At 39.1% G+C, this 20,724-nt stretch overlaps 1 long non-coding RNA gene across 1 annotated transcript in view; it reads left to right on the top strand.

Annotated features, from left to right (window-relative positions):
* The window catches only part of LOC144587805 (uncharacterized), a 476,988-nt gene that overhangs the window by 412,440 nt on the left and 43,824 nt on the right, over positions 1-20,724 (top strand). The gene's annotated exons all lie outside the window — the stretch shown is intronic.

The following is a 20,724-nucleotide window of genomic DNA, read 5'->3' as shown; positions in this document are numbered from 1 at the left end:
TCATCTTCCAAGCAATATCATACAGTAACCAGGGGTCACACTGATGTGCTTGTTAGTTTCAGAAAGGGTTCCATACACTCCAAGAAATAAAGTAGCATCAGTTTACAGAAAAACCTTCCAGTGGCATTAGTCCAGAACGATGTTATTGGTCAATGAAGCTTTTACTTTACTTTCTTGGCCAAGTCTGTCATGCTTGACATGTTGTGTCAGCTGCTTCTTTTTTTAAAAAAAAAAATGCTGTTGATACAGCTGTGATGGACCCCTTCCATTCCTCCCTGTTCTAAACAGATATTTAACCAGACAAAAACTGTACAACTTTTAAATATGTTTATTGCTTAGCAAACATTTGCCATTATGACTAATGTGGGATGTTTTATCAAAGCTACTGTTTTTACCCCTCATTGGGGAATATGAAGCACACATGTCACAACTTTGGATTTCTTTCTTAGCCATCAGATGTTTTCTATTATGTGTTTTCTATGATGATGGTCCTTCCAAGATGATAGTTGAAAGGAAAAAGTCATTGGAATGGATAGGTAATTACATTATGAGAACATAAGAGATATTACACTCATCAAACCAAAGATATATCTGGTCCACCATTCTGTTTACACAGTGGCCAACCCATTATCTGTAGTAATTCCATAAACATGACATGAGCAAAACAGTCAGAAACTCTCACACTCCCCAAGAACTGCCTCTGGGACTTGAGATAATATATACCTATCCTGACTCATAGTCATTGGTGGCTCTATGCTCCATGAATTTAGCTAATTCCCTTTTTCAGCTGTCTATGTTGGCAGCCAGCACTATGTCTTGTAGCAGTGAATTCCCCTGTGTAAACACAGAGTGCTGCCATACACTTGGCAAAGCTATTGGTCTGGCTAGCCTAGTTGTCAGCTCTGACTGGTTATGGCTCTGCAGGATTTCAGAGAGGATTATCTCCTAGCTCTGTACTGACATAATGGGTCTTCTGTTGCATACACAAGTCGCTGTCCAGCGGATGCATCAGCTGCATCATCTTTGGATTTAAATTGTCTGAAATCCATGTGCTTCAATTTATCTAGAGAGCAGATCACTGTGTTGACATTCTAACCATAAGGGTGGAACTAGTCAATTATTACATACCTCCTATCCAGAGTAGGAACGATGTGCCTCCTGTAGCCTCCTGCCAGGCAAATGGAATTTTTATTATACTGATAGTGATAACTACACAACTTTCTCAGCAATTCCAAGAATCATAACAAAGTAACAACACGTACATGATGACGTCTCTGAGGTGCTTTTAACCTTAATAAGAGCTCCATTAATTTTTCATATTATTGATAAAGCAAATGAAGAAAAGTCTATTTTAATGTAAACCAAACATAAAAAGTCAGCAGATATCAAATTGAAGTAATTTAATCTTCTTTCTGGAGAATGCAATTAAAATAATGCAAATGAGGTTCATGCATAAGTAGGTACGATCAACACAAAAATCAACCTCTGTATTGATATTAATATTGACATGCATTTTAATAACCTCTTAGGGGGTTAATTTAATGCCACTATAAAATATTGGTGTTTAACAACATAAAAGCACGCAGTATTACCTCTGGGAAAGGCCTTATTCATGAAATTATGAAGCTGGGTTTAGAGCCATAAAGAAATTGTAATCTTTCTGTTATTCAGCAGCATCAGTTCCTGTATAATATGTCACATAAGTTAGGGTTCAGTAATGGATCTGTGCACAGCTATGCATTCATGGAGATAAAAGCCACACAACTATCTACTTTCTCTGTTGCCTAAGGTGGATGGCACTTACCCTTAAACAAGAGTTTGTGTGACAAAACAGCACCACAGTTGCGTTCACCATGTTTTTTTCTTCTCCCCAACAGTAACTTAGTGCTGAAGCATTTATCATGCCATTAGTACTTGGCAGTCAAAAAGAGTAGAGAAATATGGTATTGCAGCCTTCATAATGGTACCTCAGACTTAATAAATATGGTGTTCCCAGTGGTCTATGCCTTCTAGCCAAAAAAAGTCAAAGCCAAATCCATAAATACAACCTTCATAGAGTAGTTCTAAGCTACACAGCAGCCCAGCTGAAGCTTGCATATGTTGCCAGTAAATTCTTGAGGCTAGAAGAGAGAAGAACATGTGTACACTGGACTGTTCCTAGCTGTCAATAATTTTTTATTGTCCAAAGCTTTCTTTTTTCGTTTATCCTTTTCTGTGTATGGCAATGGGTCAATTCATTTGTTTCTTGTTTCAGTGTGGTAAATTCGTTTCAGAAGTAAATTCATTTACAGTACTTCTCATTGCAGTGAAGATGTACCAAATTTATACGTCTCACACCTAAACATGAATCTTGGGTTCTTTTTAAGGAGAAAGGCAGGATAGATAAATAAATAAATAAATAAATAAATAAATAAATAAATAAATAAATAAATAAATAAAGAAAGAAAGAAAGAAAGAAAGAAAGAAAGAAAGAAAGAAAGAAAGAAAGTTTATTGGCACCTTAAAATCCTCAATCTTTCAGAAGTGCATGGTGCAGTTCATGTTTAAAAATGTGGATATCCTTACAGTTGTACAGTACTTATATGTGTGCATGAAAAGGCATATATTTGAAGGAGTGCATATAGCAATGCATGTATATCGAAAAATATATGTGGAGGAAAAAGACTTGAAAAAACTGTACATTTTTAAAACTTCACAAAAATATTTATTTATTTATTTATTTATTTATTTATTTATTTATTTATTTATTTATTTATTTATTTATTTATTTATTTATTTATTTATTTATTTATTTATTTATTTAAAATTACCTCACCTTTCTCCTTCAGAAGGTCCCAAGGTGGCTTACATCAATAAAACACAATAGTTAAAGCTGAAAAAGTAAGTATACAAATACAAAGAACGGTTAAACAAATACCACACTAAAATACATTAACCAAAAATACTAAAAACACATTCAAAGCAGTAAGCCACAACCATCCATTGTAAAACCCTACTCAGACAGCCAGTCATTAAGGGAAAGTTTGTTTGAAGAGAAAGTCTTCATGTGCTTCTGGAAGGACAACAAAATGCTGCCAGCCTGGCCTCCTGTGGAAGGCAGTTCCAAAGTCTGAGAGCAGCAATACAGAAGGCCCTCGCCCATGTCCTCACCAAATGCACCTGTGGGAGTGTTGAGACTGAGAGAAAGGCCTTCCCAATGATTTTAACACCTAGGAACACTCATAGAGGGAGATTATGGTTCTTGAGATAGTGAATACTTTAAAAATCCATTAAAAATGTGAGTCTTAGGGAAAAAATACACACATGGAAATACTTTCTCATTTATGAGGACCAAATAATGATGATGATGATGATGACGACGATGACAATGACAATGACGATGATGATGACATCCAGTTCAAAACCAGAACAGAATAATTACAGAAGCTGAAAAATCAGATTATGAGTGTAATCAGTATTGACAAATCCACATAGATTCTTTTCAGTTTTGTTGTACACATGTTGTACCGGGTTACACAGCATGTAAAACCAGAATTACTTTTGTTTATACTCAATAAGTTCATTGTGAGGTCATGTGATAGTCAGTTGCCATGATTTTATGGATTCCTGAAAGAGTACATTCTTGTTTATATTCTACATATGACATTTGTATCTGAAAATGGATTGTTATATTTTTCAGTTAGTTTCTCATCTACTACGGCTTGTACCTGGACTTACCTATGTTTATTTAAGAAACAGTACTTTGCTGAGCTCCTACATGTGGTATAAAATTACTAGCTAAATTATTATGATAATTTGACATGTTAAAAATTACTGTAGACATTACATTTTTAAATGCCAGGTTATTCCCTTCTCCTACCAGGGATGACATCTCCTACCATAAGGTGGTGGTTTTCCAATTGTACAAAGAAGTACAAGTAAGCAGAGTAAACCAGGAAGTCTTGGGAAAATTCTAAATTTCAAGAGTGCAGTATTTGTAGTTGGAGTAGTAGCGTACATTTTTTTTCACATCTGCGGCAATTGGCATTTGTAATAGAGTGACTCTTTGTACCTCTATGGCAAATCCTTGGTAGTGCATCTGGTAAGTGTGGGCATTGCTAATTAGAAAGGTTTTTAACTCCCATCTAGCAACATGCCATAATCATGACAAAAATACTTGCACTTTATGTCAGTCATTTTTTCCGTTGCCAGTTTAAACATATCCCCTTCTGGGGATTATTCCGAATCATTTGTGAGCCTGAAATATCATGAACAGATAGAAGAAGGAACACTTCTGTGAAGCCTGAGAACTGTGTGAGTGGAAATAGAAAGGTTTCATTCTGAACACATTTAATTGTTGGACAGCTGGAAATGAGATGGTCTGGGGACCTCAACCATTCTGCCCTCCACATTCAAATGTGTTTGCTTGTGAAGTCCTAGGTTTGGGTCAAATAAAAGGAGAGCTATTGAGTCCAACCTCCTGCACTGAGCAGGAGGTTGGATGCAATGGCCTGATAGGTCCCTTCCATTATTCTAGGATTCTATGAGGAAGAAGTGCAGGAATTCAGAGCTTAATAGCTTCAAGTTCCCCAGAACCCACCCCTTTTTCTCATTAAGCTTAAACTTATGGTCTCAATAATTCACTCTGAGACATTAGTAAGAGAAAGACTAAAAAGGCTGCATTACTTACTAAAAAGGCTGCATTACTCACCGTGAGACATTAGTAAGAGAAAGACTAAAAAGATCAAACAGCAAAGTGAATAAACAGTAGTTGTTGTGGGTTTTTTGGGCTCTTTGGCTGTGTTCTGAAGGTTGTTCTTCCTAACTTTTCGCCAGTGTGGCCCGCATCTTCAGAGGACAGCACTCTGTGCTCTGGTGTAGTTGGTTGGGAGTGGAGTATTTATGGCTGTGAGATAGGCTTATGTCCTTTTCTGGAGATGAGTGATTAGTGTGTCTTGTGAGTGTATTGCTGAGATAAGGAGCAGCTGCTCCTTATCACAAGACACACTAATCACTCATCTCCAGAAAAGGACATAAGCCTATCTCACAGCCATAAATACTCCACTCCCAACCAACTACACCAGAGCACAGAGTGCTGTCCTCTGAAGATGCCGGCCACAAAGACTGGCGAAACGTTAGGAAGAACAACCTTCAGAACACAGCCAAAGAGCCTGAAAAACCCACAACAACCATTAGATTCCGGCCGTGAAAGCCTTGGCAAATACATTGAAAAAACAGTATTGCTTGTAACAACAGGCCTCAACAGACTGACTTACAAAGAAGTGGGGAGGAAGGAGGCCAGAGAGGCAAAGCTGCTGGATAGTCTGAGAGTCAGCCCAGCTCAGAAAGATATCCCTCCAGCCATACCTACTAGAGGCTGCAAGGTTGTAAAAAACAAAACAAAATCCTCACCTCCAATAAAGTCTGCCACTAACAGTCCTGCAGATCCATCATTCCAATAAGGCTGAAATCACAACATAAGATGGCGTTTCATATCCATATAGAGTCTGTATGGCATGTAACAATTTCAGTTTCTCATCATTTTGACGTTTGATTGGAAATCTGTTAAAGTGGTGCCTTAAATGAAAAAGGATGGTTTTCTATTAATTAATATTTATTTATTTGCTGAGGAAATATGTCTCCTACTTTATTAAAGAATGTGTTCTCTTGCTTGCTTATTCATATATGATATATTACCACATATAGTCTCATGTAGTGATTACAAAATTAAGAATAAGTAGCTCTTCAATAATTTTGATAATTTATCATAATTCTGCTTTTCAATGTACAGCCAAAAAAGACAAAGGATTTTTCTTTGCCTCAATGTTTGGTTGAAGGGGGAATCTGTTGAATCTATGAATGTATGCTTTTATTTGCAACATGGTTTATAAATTATTCATTTTAGTTGTACCAAAAGTGCACATTATAGTATGGATATTGCCTTACCAATTTACTGTAACTAAGTATGTATTTTGATGCTTGAGAGAGAGAAAAAGACTAGATTTTGACTAAAGAGACAATAATGGGACTTTTCAAGCTAGTGTTAATGCAGCTGCCATGTCCTGAAAAGCCATGTGAAATACTGCACATAAAGAAAAAATGTATGTTCGGTATAATGTGATAGGAGGTTCAAATGTTCTTTAAATAAACAAAGACACAGGCCCACATTGCTCAGTAATAGCCAGAAACATTCCAAATTAGAAATGGAGGCAAGTGCCAACCAGCAGATGTGAGGGTGGTTGTTCCCTACCTGAGGAGGGGAATTGTTCCAGGAGACCTGAGGGTGAGGGATGCCTTTCAACAAAACCACTGCCCACTTCTCAGTTGTTGGCTGAGTTAATCTCCCCAACAGTCATATTTCAACAGGAAGTGGACATTTCTGACAGCTTCATATACTTGAGAATTCTCTCCCCTTCTCACAAATAGGTAAACAGTGGAACAAGAGAAGCTGAAGCATTGTTTCAATTCCCAAACATTGTTCCTGTCCTTTAATACGAAGAGCAGCACTTCAGTTTGTAAAATGTCATGGAAACTTATCAACAACTGCAGTAACAGCAACTTCTTTGCATCAGTTACAGAAAAATACATGCACATATAACTGCTTTTCCTGGATGGGGCAGAAAAGACAGGGTGATTGCAAAAGAAGCAGAAAACTATGTCCATATATTTTGATGCAAAAATAAAGTCACCTGTGATCTCGACCTCCTTAATTGTGTCTTCCTTTAAAGAAGTAGGCAGTACACCAAAATCTTCCAATAAAACAGGTTTATTATCTAACAAGTTGTCTGCTTCATTTATGTCCACACTTTCCATTTCTGGTTTCAGCAACAAGTCATAAGTTCTAACTTTAGTAAAACACGAAAAATTCTCTTGTAATGATAAAGGGGAAGAACTTGCAACTTCAGCGTTCTACTTCGGTATGGTGCTCAATCTATCAGGTGTACTGTATTCTCTATTAACATCATGGCTGAGGGTGGTAAGCCCAGCCCACGTGTGGCTCCCAAACTTTTTTGCCCTTGCTCTGACTCATTTGTGCTTGGAAAGGGCTGGTCCCACAGGATCTCCAAGGGTTCTCGGTACATCTCCTCTGCTCCTTTCTTTGTTTCTCTCTTTGTTGCCAAGCTTTATATGCCCTCCATTGTTTCCTTTCTTCTGTCTCCCCAAAATAGGGTGGTTTTGTATATACTTTTTTCTTCCATTCTCTCCCTGCATACTCTCTAGGTACTCTAAACTCTACCTATTCCTCTGTCCAGGGATTTTCTTGAACTATACTAACTCGTCCTCGGTTTTACTGTCTCCTCCTGCGCCCAACAAGCTTCTTCCTTCTTCTCCTCCGAACCCAATTCATTCCTCTCACTCTCCTTTTTATCCTCCTCTTTTCCCTCCCAATAAACGCACTCTGGTGTTTCTGTCTTTATTTTCAATTGCTTTAACCCTTTTTCAATAGCTTCCATCTCCTCCTCTGTCTTTCTGATGGGAGAGACGGACAGTACACTCTGTAAAGTATCCTTGGGGCTACTCTCAGCCTCACATCACCTCATAAACTCACAATCCTCAATTCATTTGAGATGTTTACATTTTGTTGCTGCTGTTACATGCCATCAAGTCACCTCCCACTCAAGGCATAATAAATCTTTTACTATTTTAATTTCTTCACAGCCAACATTAAAGTTGTGTAGTTATTCTATAATCATGATTTTGTTCTTCTTAATGTTCACCTGCAATCCTGCTTTGGCATTTTCTTCTTCCACTTTCATTTAAAATCATTTCAAGTCATTTCTGTTTTCTGCCAATATTTTAAATCATTAAAGTTTCTTGTGCCAATTTTCACTACTCCTTCATCTGAATCTAGTCTAGTCTACTAAAATTTAGTAGCATTCCCCATCCACTCACATTTTAATATAATAGTTATTTCCAGTTTGTGTCAGACCCCCTAAAGCCTATTTGTTTGATATGCTCTGCATACCAATTAAACAGATAAGGAGATAAAATGCACTCATGTCTGACACCTTTGCTTATAGGACATAATTCTGTCTGTCCATATTCTGTCCTAATGGTAGCTTCTTGTTTACAATACAGGTTACTCATCAGAGCAATGAAGTGCCAAGGCAGAATGAAACACCCATTTGTTTCAAAAAAAATCATAGTTTCTCACAATCTACACAGTAGTGTACAAAGCATAGACTGATCTTCTGAAATTCTTTGGTGTGCTCGAGTAGCCAGCAGATGATGATCTTGAGTACATCCTCATTTTTGGAATCCAGCTTGAACATCAGATATTTCTCACTCCATTTACAACTAAAGACTTTGTTGCAAGATATTGGCATCACTTGCTTGCATGGGAAAGTGTACATTTTAATACACTTTAAAGTATGTTTAAGTGTAGGGCTGTGTTAAAATTTACCAGGAAGACTTTAGAGGGTCTGACACAGACTGGAAATAAATATTATATGAAAATATGAGTGGATGGGGAATGCTACTAATTTTTTCTGGTATAGGATAACAGTTTCATAGATGGAAGTTCTGGATCAACACATTCCCACCCACCAGTTGCAAATCACAAAGGCTTCTGCCTATAAGGTCCCAGACATGTGTTTGAGACTACAGATTCATGGGTCCACTTTCACCCCATTTCACTGTGTTGTGATTTTTTAAAATTTCCCAGTTATCTTAGATTAGCCACCGCATTGATACATTTTGGGAGGTATCTAATGTGATGCCTGATTTATAAAATGAGCTAATCTGATTATTTAATTATCTTGGATGACATCACATTGCATTAGCTATGGATTGCACAGGTAGAAACCTCAAAATTAAATCATCACATTGCTATAAAAGGGACGTGGTGGTGCTGTAGGTTAAACTGCAGAAGCCTCTGTGCTGCAAGGTCAGAAAACCAGCAGTCATAAGATCAAATTCACATGATGGAGTGAGCTCCCATCGCTTGTCCCAGCTCCTGCCAACCTAGCAGTTCGAAAGCATGTAAATGCGAGTAGATAAATAGGTACCACCATGGTGGGAAGGTAATGGCGTTCTGTGTCTAGTCATGCTGGCCATGTGACCACGGAAACTGTCTATGGACAAATGCTGGCACTATGGCTTGGAAACGGGGATTAGCACCACGCCCTAGAGTCAGGCACGACTCTACTTTTACCTTTTACCTATGGCTATGATGCTTAGGCAGCCATGAAAAATTCATAACACCTTAGCTTAGTCTTGAGCAGAAACATATGCTGGGGACAAGTAGTCACAGAAAATATCTTTAATATTATTTAATGTCATGATATTATAGGTATGTATGGTGAATATTTTCTCATAGACCAGCTCAGACATGTAATGCAATATCATCTACATTAACATTCCATTCTTCTGAATGATATTTTACAGTTTTAGCTCTGATGGTATCAGGGAAAGATGGGCTATTGGAAACTCAAACTAGCCACTAGACAAAACCTACTGAACTTTGGACCCCAACCAGTTTCTTTGGCTGTCTTTTATATTTTACAATTTTCGTATAGAGTTCCTATTTGCTCTTAGGTTTTCCAAAGTCAAAATAGATTACCACAAATGAACTGTACACAGAAAGATACTGAAGGCCTACTTGGAAAACTTTATTTGTTGTCAATGTAATGCTGATTATCTGAGGAATGAATTATTACACCCTTGTCAAATTTTAAGTATCATGCTGTTAAAAATATTAGTCACACTGAGTGCTATTTAAATGCAACCAAGCAGTAAAGCTCCCCTGTCTATATAAACATGGATAACCTGATACTTAATACTGTATATCGGTTGAAATAGTATGATGGAAAACACAGAGACATGCCAGTGCAGTAAAGTTACCTCAGAGACTGTCAATACCCTGCCAGTAGATGCGCCATGCTTGCCATTTAAGCCAGCTGAGCAGTGCTTTGCCTCTCCCTCCCTCCAGTTTTGACTTTCCCCAAGGGGCAATGCTTTGGAGAACAATCCATTTAAGTCAAACCGTTATTGTGTAAAAGTGAGGATGAGCAGGTGCAGGATAGGGAGGAATGGAGAACATCCAAGAGGAAGCAAGTTAAGATCTAGACCCTGAGGTTGAAGAGGGTTAAAGCTACTGAACCAAAGGAATTCTAAAAAGGCATTTTTTTTTCACTTAGGGGGAAAAAATAAGATTAGAAACTGCCTTGTATGAGCCCAACTGCGATTAAAAAAATAAGTCTTTTATAGTTAAAGCAAGGTTTTTTCCCCTTCTCTTTTTGTTCTTTGACTTTTCCTCACAGAGAAAGAGGCTATCTTCACTTAATCAGTGTGCAAGAAAAAGAGTAGCTGAGGCAGCCGCAGCATCATGTGGATGAAGGTCAGGCCAATTTTCACCCATGTGATGCTGCTTTATCACTCACTGAACAAAGATTAAGGCCTTTTCTTTTCTTTATCCTTTTGTGCTCCATTCCCCCCTCCCCATTCTGTTACTTTAACAGATCTGAACAAATCCCAGACATTTCATCCAAAAGTTATTTTTCACCACATTTTGCTCAGATGTTCTGAATTCCCCATATGTCAAAATGCAACAACATGAGAAGAAAGAGAAGAAATATCTCATAAAGGGAGAGGAGGGGGATATTATACAGAAAAGTAAACTATAGTAGATCAAAATGACAACAAACTGTTTCTCATTCTGAACAAGGCATCTGGGTCCTGGAGTCTGAAATAGCATCATAGCTCTGAATGAAGACGGTCTTCTTGTGGCAATGCACAACAGACTGGAATATCCAAATGACAATTTATTCATATATGTTCCTTTTAATAATATTAATTTCATTAAACTGAATTCATGCCTCAGATGGTTGTCTTATTAAGGATTAAAGTGACACAATGGCAGTGATTCCATATCTAACTGTTTACTACATTGCTGCTCACAAAAAGCTACAAATTAAATATTGTTCAGTCTTACTACACATAAATTATGTGGCCAGCACCCTACTGAGCTTCCACTAAGTGGGAAGTACCATCAGCAAAGTAATGTACATTACTGCTATTAATACAGCGTTGCAATTGTGAAGATAGTAATCTCTAGGAAGAAGACCTGTCCTCAGCTTTCACAGTGGCAATGCTTGTGCAGAAAATAGGAATCTGTCTTATGACTTTGGTGAGACATTCTGCTCTATGGAAGCTCAATAGACTACTCACCTATGATTTCATATATATTTCATATATTGCCAACCAAACATGAGAATAATGACAAAATATCCTGAAGATACAATCTAGTAAAGGCTAAGTAAATTTAAATCTAATTGATCAGAGTAGAAGAATAAAGCCTGTAAATCACTATCAGTTTTGGAGCCAATTTTAATTAGGTTTTTGATTGCTAAAGTCTGAGGAATTGGACGTGTCCACAAAAGCTCACATTAAAATATAGTAGATGATCAGACAGGCTCCACAATGTTCTTGTCTGCTTTGTATTTCATTTTTTATTTTTGCCTGATTGCTAAAATGTGGATTAAGATTTATTCATTCATTTATTTCATTTTTATTCCATCTTCCTCCCAAAAATGGGACTGGCTGAAGCCAATATAAAATAAAAGAAGAATATGATTAAATTTAAAAAGTCTTTCAGCATGTATACAATATTGAAACAGTGCCGTCTACGTTGGCTTGGGCACGTCGTGAGAATGGCTGATGGTCGGATTCCAAAAGATCTCCTGTACGGAGAATTAGTGCAGGGAAGCCGCCCCCGAGGGAGACCACAGCTGCGTTACAAGGACATCTGCAAGCGGGATTTGAAGGCCTTAGGAATGGACCTCAACAGATGGGAAACCTTGATGTCTGAGCATTCAGCCTGGAGGCAGGCGGTGCATCATGGCCTCTCCCAATTTGAAGAGACACTTGTACAGCAGACCGAGGCAAAGAGGCAGTCCCGAAACAAGCAAAACCAGGGAGCTGGACAGGGCACAGATTGGATTTATCTTCAGTGTGGAAGGGATTGTCACTTTCGAATTGGCCTTCTCAGCCACACAAGACACTGTTCCAAGACCTCCATACAGAGCACGATACCATAGTCTCTTAAGACTGAAGGATGCCTACGCAGATGATTAAATTTACAAAACAAAGTCCTTCCCTATTAGTTTTATAGTACATACAAGGAGGCCATTGTTATATCCCTTTTCAGGGCAGAAATGAAGCTAGTGCTGTGCCATAAATAGTCATGCATTGCCCCAAAACATAATCTCCTCCTAAAAAAGTTCCTATTTTTTTGCTTCATTCTTCTTGTCCACCAGAATTTCCTGTGGTTTCATTTTGAGGTAGCCCTAATATTACAAGGTTGCCAAGGGTGTTGCATGTGGCAATTACTTGTTTCTATTATACATCACATCAGTTTGTCATTCTGTATCTCTCCTGGCTGCCCACACTTCTTTATTTGAAAAAGCCCTGTGGAATGAATTACCCTATGAGATCTTCCCCTCTGCTTCGGCTGAAGTGTTGGGAGCCAGGGGTGGGGAGGACTGACCGCTCTCACAGAGATGGCTGTACAATGGAGGACAAGACATGCATGCATATGTCTCAGACCCCTCCTAAGAAAGGAAAGCACAAGAATCCTGAAACACATCCATGAGGATTTCTCTGAATTTCTCTTCTTCTGAGATTCTTTCTGAAAGGGATTTTTGTTCTATCATCTTGTAAGAGACTGGTCAAAATTTCTCACGGGGAACATTTTCAGCATAGCACTACAGTGGACCCTTGACTTACAGACGGCTTGACTTACAGAATTTTTGAGTTACAGACTTCTCTGGCCGCAAAATTTAGGTTTGACTTGCAGACTGAGATTTGACTTACAGACCAGAAAAAAACCAAAATGGAACAAAAACGGCTTGTTACGGGATTAATCGGTTTTCAATGCACTGTAGGTCAATGGAGACTTGACCTACAGATTTTTGACTTGAGAACCGCCTTCCAATACGGACTAAGTTCTCAAGTCAAGACCCCACTGTAATACATACGTTTATCTGTCTTACCAACACTAACTGTACATAAAACTACTTAAATTTAGTTGGCTTGTGCCTTATTTCTGATTATCATACTTAACAATTTGTCATGTTTATATTCATTACAGATTATAATATCAGGCTAAGAACATGTGTGCTGTTCCTTTCTGATAATTAAGGCCATAAAGTAAGAGTGAAAACAACCGGCCTTAGATACTGGGGATGTAATCACATCAGGAACCAGAAACCAGTTTGGACCTCTTGTGAGGCAGTCCAGTGTGATCTATTTCCTGCCTATCAAATACTGTATAGGGAAATGCACTCTAGCCTTATCTGGATCAGTGCCCAAGCTGGATGTTTTTAGTCCTGCTGTACAGCTTTTACTTTTTTGGACCAGACTGCAACAATTCCCTGGCAGAGGAAAGGCTTGCTTTAAGGAAGTTCATTCCTATTCAAGTGATCCTTTCTGATGTGATCAGGCACGAACCTTTGCAGCTGTCTCATCATGTCTTCAGTATCAAAAATAAATGGACCATATGGAGTAAGTAAGTTTATATGAAGTATTCTGCCTCCATATTTTCTTTACTAATATAGTTACTTTCCGAGGTAATAATTTCAACTTGCTATGCCTATGATGAGGAAAGGATCTAATCCTCCCAGTACCAGTAGTGACATTGGGATCTTTGTGCTTGATTATATAATACACCATCCAAACCGTTGTTACTGATAGGATTAGGCAGCTACTTTTGGGTTGTGTTTTTTATTCGGTTAACTGTCAACTGCCTATATTGGTGGAAGAATGCAGGACTTATCTTCAGAATGCTGAAGATGACATAGTGTTTCATTGGCTGTCTTCACTCACATTTCTTTCTTACCTAATGGAAGAATATGACTCTGAGGAAATCCCATGTGACAGAATGGCTGCTAAGGATTGTAATCACTTTACTTGAGAAGAAGATCAATTAGGAATGACTTAAAGCCAGTCCTTTTAGAGTATCTTGGCTGGCCCTTCATTAAGCAACAAGACATGACAGGCAGTGCATTTCTGGGCAATTTAGCACACCTCTCGAGGACTTTAAAAGACACGAGGTTGAAGGTCAAGTAACTTTGGCCACCTGAGAAGTGTAAAAAATCTTTACAAGAGAACTTCCTGAAGTGACTGAATCTTGTTAACAATGGATTTGGAAAAATAAGTAATAAAAAAAGAAAAGAAAAATAACCTCTATGCTTTAAGAGGTTTCATCATTGCAATGTGATATTGAAAACATTTAATCTCTACGTGTAAAAAGAGATTAAATGTTTGTTTGTTTGTTTGTTTGTTTAACTGGGGTTTATTTTGGGGGTACGGCTTATATTATGATCATCCTCATACTAGGGCTTATTTTTAGATTAGGTCTTATTTTCAGGGAAACAGGGTATATTTAAGACACCCGTTAAAAACCATGCTGTCAACTATGCATCTTGCAGTGGCTTCAGAGAAAGATCACCTAATGTTTAGCCATGTTGCTGTCCATTCTAGGAGATCAAAGTGAATAAGGAGTGCAGAAAAAGAAGCAGAGTTTTTCACTGTGCTGAGGGAACATTTAATTTAACAGAAAAAAATAAAGAAGGCCACTTCACCCAGGATACCTTGACTAACAGTTTTGGGTAAGCAGCAGCTGCTCCATGATCTCCAAAATATCAAATAATGTAATAAATAATGGAATGTGTGTTTAGTCGTTTAGTCGTGTCCGACTCTTCGTGACCCCATGGACCAGAGCACGCCAGGCCCTCCTGTCTTCTACTGCCTCCCGGAGTTGTGTCAGGTTCATGTTGGTTGCTTCGCAGACACTGTCCAACCATCTCATCCTCGGTCGTCCCCTTCTCCTCTTGCCATCACACCTTCCTAACATCAAGGTTTTTTCCAAGGACTCTTTTCTTCTCATGAGATGGCCAAAGTACTGGAGCCTCAGCTTCAGGATCTGTCCTTCCAGTGAGCACTTAGGGTTGATTTCCTTTAGAATTGATAGGTTTGTTCTCTTTGCAGTCCAGGGGATTCTCAAGAGCCTCCTCCAGCACCACAATTCAAAGGCATCAATTCTTCGGCGGTCTGCTTTCTTTATGGTCCAGCTGTCACTTCCATACATCACGACAGGGAAAACCATAGCTTTGACTATTCGGACTTTTGTTGGCAAGGTGATGTCTCTGCTTTTCAAGATGCTGTCAAGATTTGTCATCGCTTTCCTCCCAAGAAGAAGGCGTCTTTTAATTTCAGGGCTGCTGTCTCCATCTGCAGTGATCATGGAGCCCAGGAAGATAAAATTTGACACTGCCTCCATATCTTCCCCTTCTATTTCCCAGGAGGTGATGGGACCAGTGGCCATGATCTTAGTTTTTTTGATGTTGAGTTTCAGACCATTTTTTGCACTCTCCTCTTTCACTCTCATTACAAGGTTCTTTAATTCCTCCTCACTTTCTGCCATCAGAGTGGTATCATCTGCATATCGGAGGTTGTTGATATTTCTTCCGGCAATCTTAATTCCGGCTTGGGTTTCTTCCAGTCCAGCCTTCCGCATGATGTATTCTGCATATAAGTTAAATAAGCTGGGGGACAATATACAGCCTTGCCGTACTCCTTTCCCAATTTTGAACCACTCAGTTGTTCCATGACCAGTTCTAACTGTTGCTTCCTGTCCCACATATAGGTTTCTCAGGAGACAGATAAAGTGGTCAGGCACTCCCATTTCTTTAAGAACTTGCCATAGTTTGTTGTGGTCCACACAGTCAAAGGCTTTCGCATAGTCAATGAAGCAGAAGTAGATATTTTTCTGGAACTCTCTGGCTTTCTCCATAATCCAGCGCAAGTTAGCAATTCGGTCTCGAGTTCCTCTGCCTCTTCGGAATCCAGCTTGTACTTCTGGGAGTTCTCGGTCCACATACTGCTGAAGCCTACCTTGCAGGATTTTGAGCATAACCTTGCTAGCGTGCGAAATGAGTGCAATTGTTCGGTAGTTGGAGCATTCTTTAGCACTGCCTTTCTTTGGGATTGGGATGTAGACTGATCTTTTCCAATCCTCTGGCCACTGTTGGGTTTTCCAAACTTGCTGGCATATTGAATGTAGCACCTTAACAGCATCATCTTTCAAGATTTTAAATAGTTCAACTGGGATGCCATCACCTCCACTGGCCTTGTTGTTAGCCAGGCTTTCTAAGGCCCACTTGACTTCACTCTCCAGGATCTCTGGCTCAAGGTCAGCAACTACATTGTCTGGGTTGTCCGGGATATCCAAATCTTTCTGATATAATTCCTCTGTGTATTCTTGCCACCTCTTCTTGACGTCTTCTGCTTCTGTTAGGTCCCTCCCATTTTTGTCTTTTATCATGTTCATCTTTGCGCAAAATGTTCCTCTAATATCTCCAATTTTCCTGAACAGCTCTCTGGTCTTTCCTTTTCTGTTATCTTCCTCTATTTCTTTGCATTGTTCATTTAAGAAGGCCCTCTTGTCTCTCCTTGCTATTCTTTGGAAGTCTGCATTCAATTTTCTGTAACTTTCCCTATCTCCCTTGCATTTTGTTTCCCTTCTCCTCTCTGCTATTTCTAAGGCCTCGTTGGACAGCCACTTTGCTTTCTTGCATTTCCTTTTCTTTGGGAGGGTTTTCGTTGCTGACTCCTAGACAATGTTACGAGCCTCTATCCAAAGTTCTTCAGGCACTCTGTCCACCAAATCTAGTTCCTTAAATCTGTTCTTTACTTCCACTGTGTATTCATAAGGGATTTGGTTTAGATTATACCTGAGTGGCCCAGTGGTTTTTCCTACTCTCTTCAGTCTAAGCTTGAATTTTGCTATGAGAAGCTGATGATCAGAACCGCAGTCAGCTCCAGGTCTTGTTTTTGCTGACTGTATAGAGCTTCTCCATCTTTGGCTGCAGAGAATATAATCAATCTGATTTCGATATTGCCCATCTGGTGATTTCCATGTATAGAGTCGCCTCTTGTGTTGTTGGAAAAGAGTGTTTGTGATGACCAGCTTATTCTCTTGACAAAACTCTATTAGCCTTTGTCCTGCTTCGTTCTGAACTCCAAGGCCAAACTTCCCTGTTGTTCCTTTTATCTCTTGGCTCCCTACTTTAGCATTCCAGTCCCCTAGAATGAGAAGAACATCTTTCTTTGGTGTCAGTTCTAGAAGGTGTTGTAAATCTTCATAGAATTGTTCAATTTCAGTCTCCTCAGCAATGCTGGTTGGTGCATAAACTTGGATTATTGTGATGTTGAATGGTCTGCCTTGGATTCGTATTGACATCATTCTATCATTTTTGAGATTGTATCCCATTACAGCTTTTCCCACTCTTTTGTTGACTATGAGGGCTACTCCATTCCTTCTACAGGATTCTTGCCCACAGTAGTAGATATGATAATCATCTGAGCTGAATTCGCCCATTCCTGTCCATTTTAGTTCGCTGATGCCCAGGATGTTGATGTTTATTCTTGCCATCTCCTGTTTGACCACCTCCAGCTTCCCAAGGTTCATAGATCTTACATTCCAGGTTCCTATGCAGTATTTTTCTTTACAGCATTGGACTTTCCTTTCACTTCCAGGCACGTCCACAGCTGAGCGTCCTTTCGGCTTTGGCCCAACCACTTCATTAGCTCTGGAGCTACTTGTACTTGTCCTCCACTCTTCCCCAGTAGCATGCTGGACGCCTTCCGACCTGAGGGGCCCATCTTCCAGCGTCATATCTTTTAGCCTTTTGTTTCTGATCATGGGGTGTTCTTGGCAAAGATACTGGAGTGGCTTGCCATTTCCTACTCCAGGTGGATTGGAATACCATCTTTTAAAAAACTGTCATTAAGAGTAACACATTACATGTTATGCTCTTTTAATAATTAGTGATTAATTTCTTTTAAATAGGACATTCCAAGCTATGGAAGCCATTAAGAAAAATCACCTTCCACATGTTGCATTCAGTCAGATGTCTGTCAAAAGAAGAACAAGAAGAGCTTAAGAAGTAGGGTGAAATTCAAGTAATGAAGGTAAGAAGAGCCTTGCTGGATCAACTGTTGTTCTCATCCAGCAACATGTTTCCCACATATAAGTCTTTTGAGAAGACTTATATGGAAGGAGGCAATTCTTGAGATACATTGGTCCAGTGTAAGGGCCAAGGCAGCAACACACTGAACTAACACCAGAAACGAACTGGAAACCACTGAAGTTGCTATAAAACTGACACGATGCACTTTGTTTTGCTATTCTCCAGTACCAAAATTACTGTAATATTTTGGATGAATTAAAGATTCCATGGGATACCCGGTGCAGTGTAGCAGAGAGCACAACAGACTAGGACTCAGGAGACCTGGGTTTGATTTCCTTCTCTGCCATTGAAACTCACTGGAGAGGTGGAACTGGTAAAACCACTCCTTAAATATCTCTCTTAACTTGAAAGCCCTCTTATTACTCCATTTAATAAAACTGTTACTTAATATATAGTAATTGGAAATGTATTGCCTAAACAAGTCAGTCATTTCTACACTGCTTCTGTTGATATTTGGGAGATATGCCAGCAAATTTCTTGAAAAATAAGCAATTTTCTTTAAAACATAGGAAAAGCTGTGGTTGATCAGACTGAAAGCCTATGCTGCAGTGAAGACTCTGCTCATGATCTGATTTCAATCTTGGGCTCAGATAGCTGCTTCAAGGTTTACTCAGCCTTCCATCCTTCCAAGGTTGGTAAACTGAGTACCCAGCCTGCTGGCAGTTGTGGTGGAGGTAATGCATATCCTGAACAATTACATTAATTGTATGCTGCCCAGAAAGATCTTTACATAATATAGGGCAGTATATAAGTAGCACACTTATTCAAGTCAGCATTTTCCTCACTTAGTGGCCCACCAGATGCTCATGGGAGGTCCACAAATGCAACGTGCAACAGATTCTTCTCATACATGTATCTCTCCAACTGGTATTGAAAGCCATGTCACCTTTGTTAAATTTCCCAGTAGTTACCCATAGGAAGACGTTAAAACCATCTGTGATCTTTCCCCACAAATGCATAAAGCAAAGTAAACTTTGTTTCTTGTTATTTCGGTTTGTTGTTTCACAAATATATAAGAGAGCCTAAGTTATAGTCTACAAATCAGAGTTGCTTCAAACATTCTGCACTAGTCTAGTGGAAGAGAGGGTGTAGACACACAGTCTGTTCACATAGGAATATATATGCGCCTTATAGGTGGCAATGCACAAGCTAGGCTTGAAGGTCCCAAACAAGCCTAGAGACTAACATTTACCCATCTGTTCCACATGAATATTTCCAATATCCAAGACCATCCAGAGAATAATTTCATATGCTGCTCAGAGAACTCTTGTCATTACATGACTAGTAAATAACACTCACTTAATCTATCAGTCGCTCTCTCATTCACTCAATCATTGTTCATCATTAAATGACTGCTGGTGCTGGAGACAAATAAACTATGAAAAATGTGAATTGGTCGCTGGTGGTTTTTTTTTAAAGCAAGCAAACACATTTTGGTATTTATTTCATTAAGAATTTCAAAAAGCCTACTCCTGAGGTAACTTACTAACTTTAACGTTAACTTTGGAGGTGTGTAATTTAGACTCAGCATGCTGTAAGCTGAAGGCTTTGATGTTAGCCAAAGTTGTTTATGAACAGAAAATCCAATATCTTCCGGGGAAATTCTTTAACATGTTGTGTCTCTTCTTGCTTTGCGTTGGTGTGGGGGAAGGGGAAAGAGGTGATATGACTGAAGTTTTTTAAATAGAATATATATATATATAATCAAGACCTCAGTTCCTATGTCCACAGATTTGGGGGGGGGGGATAATTTGAAGTAAAGCCATTTAGACTATGGCATGGACAGGGAGGAACAAAGTCCATGAGTTATGGTTAGCTTTAATTTTTGCAGAGCTCAGTAAGTGGAGGCCTACTGAAAAAGAATAGAATATCTTACTGAGCCTTGTTTTTTAAAAGCAGCAGGGTCTAGATAGCTCAGTGAGTTAGGTATCTGGTTGCTGAGGCAGAGGTTGGGAGCTCAGTTCCCCCACTGTGCCTCCAGTGAGTAGAGCCAGCCTGCGTGGCCTAGAGCAAACTGCCCAATTCCAGGACACCGCCAGGAGAAGGGAATGGTAAACCACTATGAGTATTCTTGAAAACTCTGAAAAGGACTCACAGAAGTCATAATTGACTTGATGGCTTCTTCTTCTCCTTCGTTGTTGTTGTTGTTGTTGAAAAACTCCAGGCACGGTCAAAATTATAAAAACATTGACTGGTATTATATAACAGATACAAGTTTTAAACAAAAACCTAAATATCTGTTAAATATCAACACAGTATGTATGCTGTTCCTAATATTGTCATTTTTGTAGCTCTGATGACGGTGAGATTTCTGGGATCTGCAACTGCTTATTGTACTGTGTGAAATTTCAAGGTGTCTATCAGTTTGGATCTGGAAATCCCACAAAATCTTGACTTCTTCATTTTATGACACCTTCTCTACCTGATGTTCCCATGGGTTTTTGGAGGCTGGCAAATTACCTTTTTGCATAATGACCAATGCACTAACTTTGCCACTCTATCATGTCTAACTTTGTAATCTGTTTGTACAATCTTTGAACATTCACAGATGAGGTGTGAGGTGTGACACAGTTTCATCTTTTTCTTGGCAGAGTCGACATTTGCTGTTAGCACTAATTCCTTTTATCTTAGCTTTCATCACATTGGTTTGGAGCACTTGTTCTTGGGCAGCAAAAATCGAGCCTTCAGTTTCTTTCTTAATGGTCCCCAGTTT

Source organism: Pogona vitticeps, chromosome 3, assembly GCF_051106095.1.
Source record: "Pogona vitticeps strain Pit_001003342236 chromosome 3, PviZW2.1, whole genome shotgun sequence".
Taxonomy (NCBI): Eukaryota; Metazoa; Chordata; class Lepidosauria; order Squamata; family Agamidae; genus Pogona; species Pogona vitticeps.
This window is presented reverse-complemented; position numbering and strand designations above follow the sequence as displayed.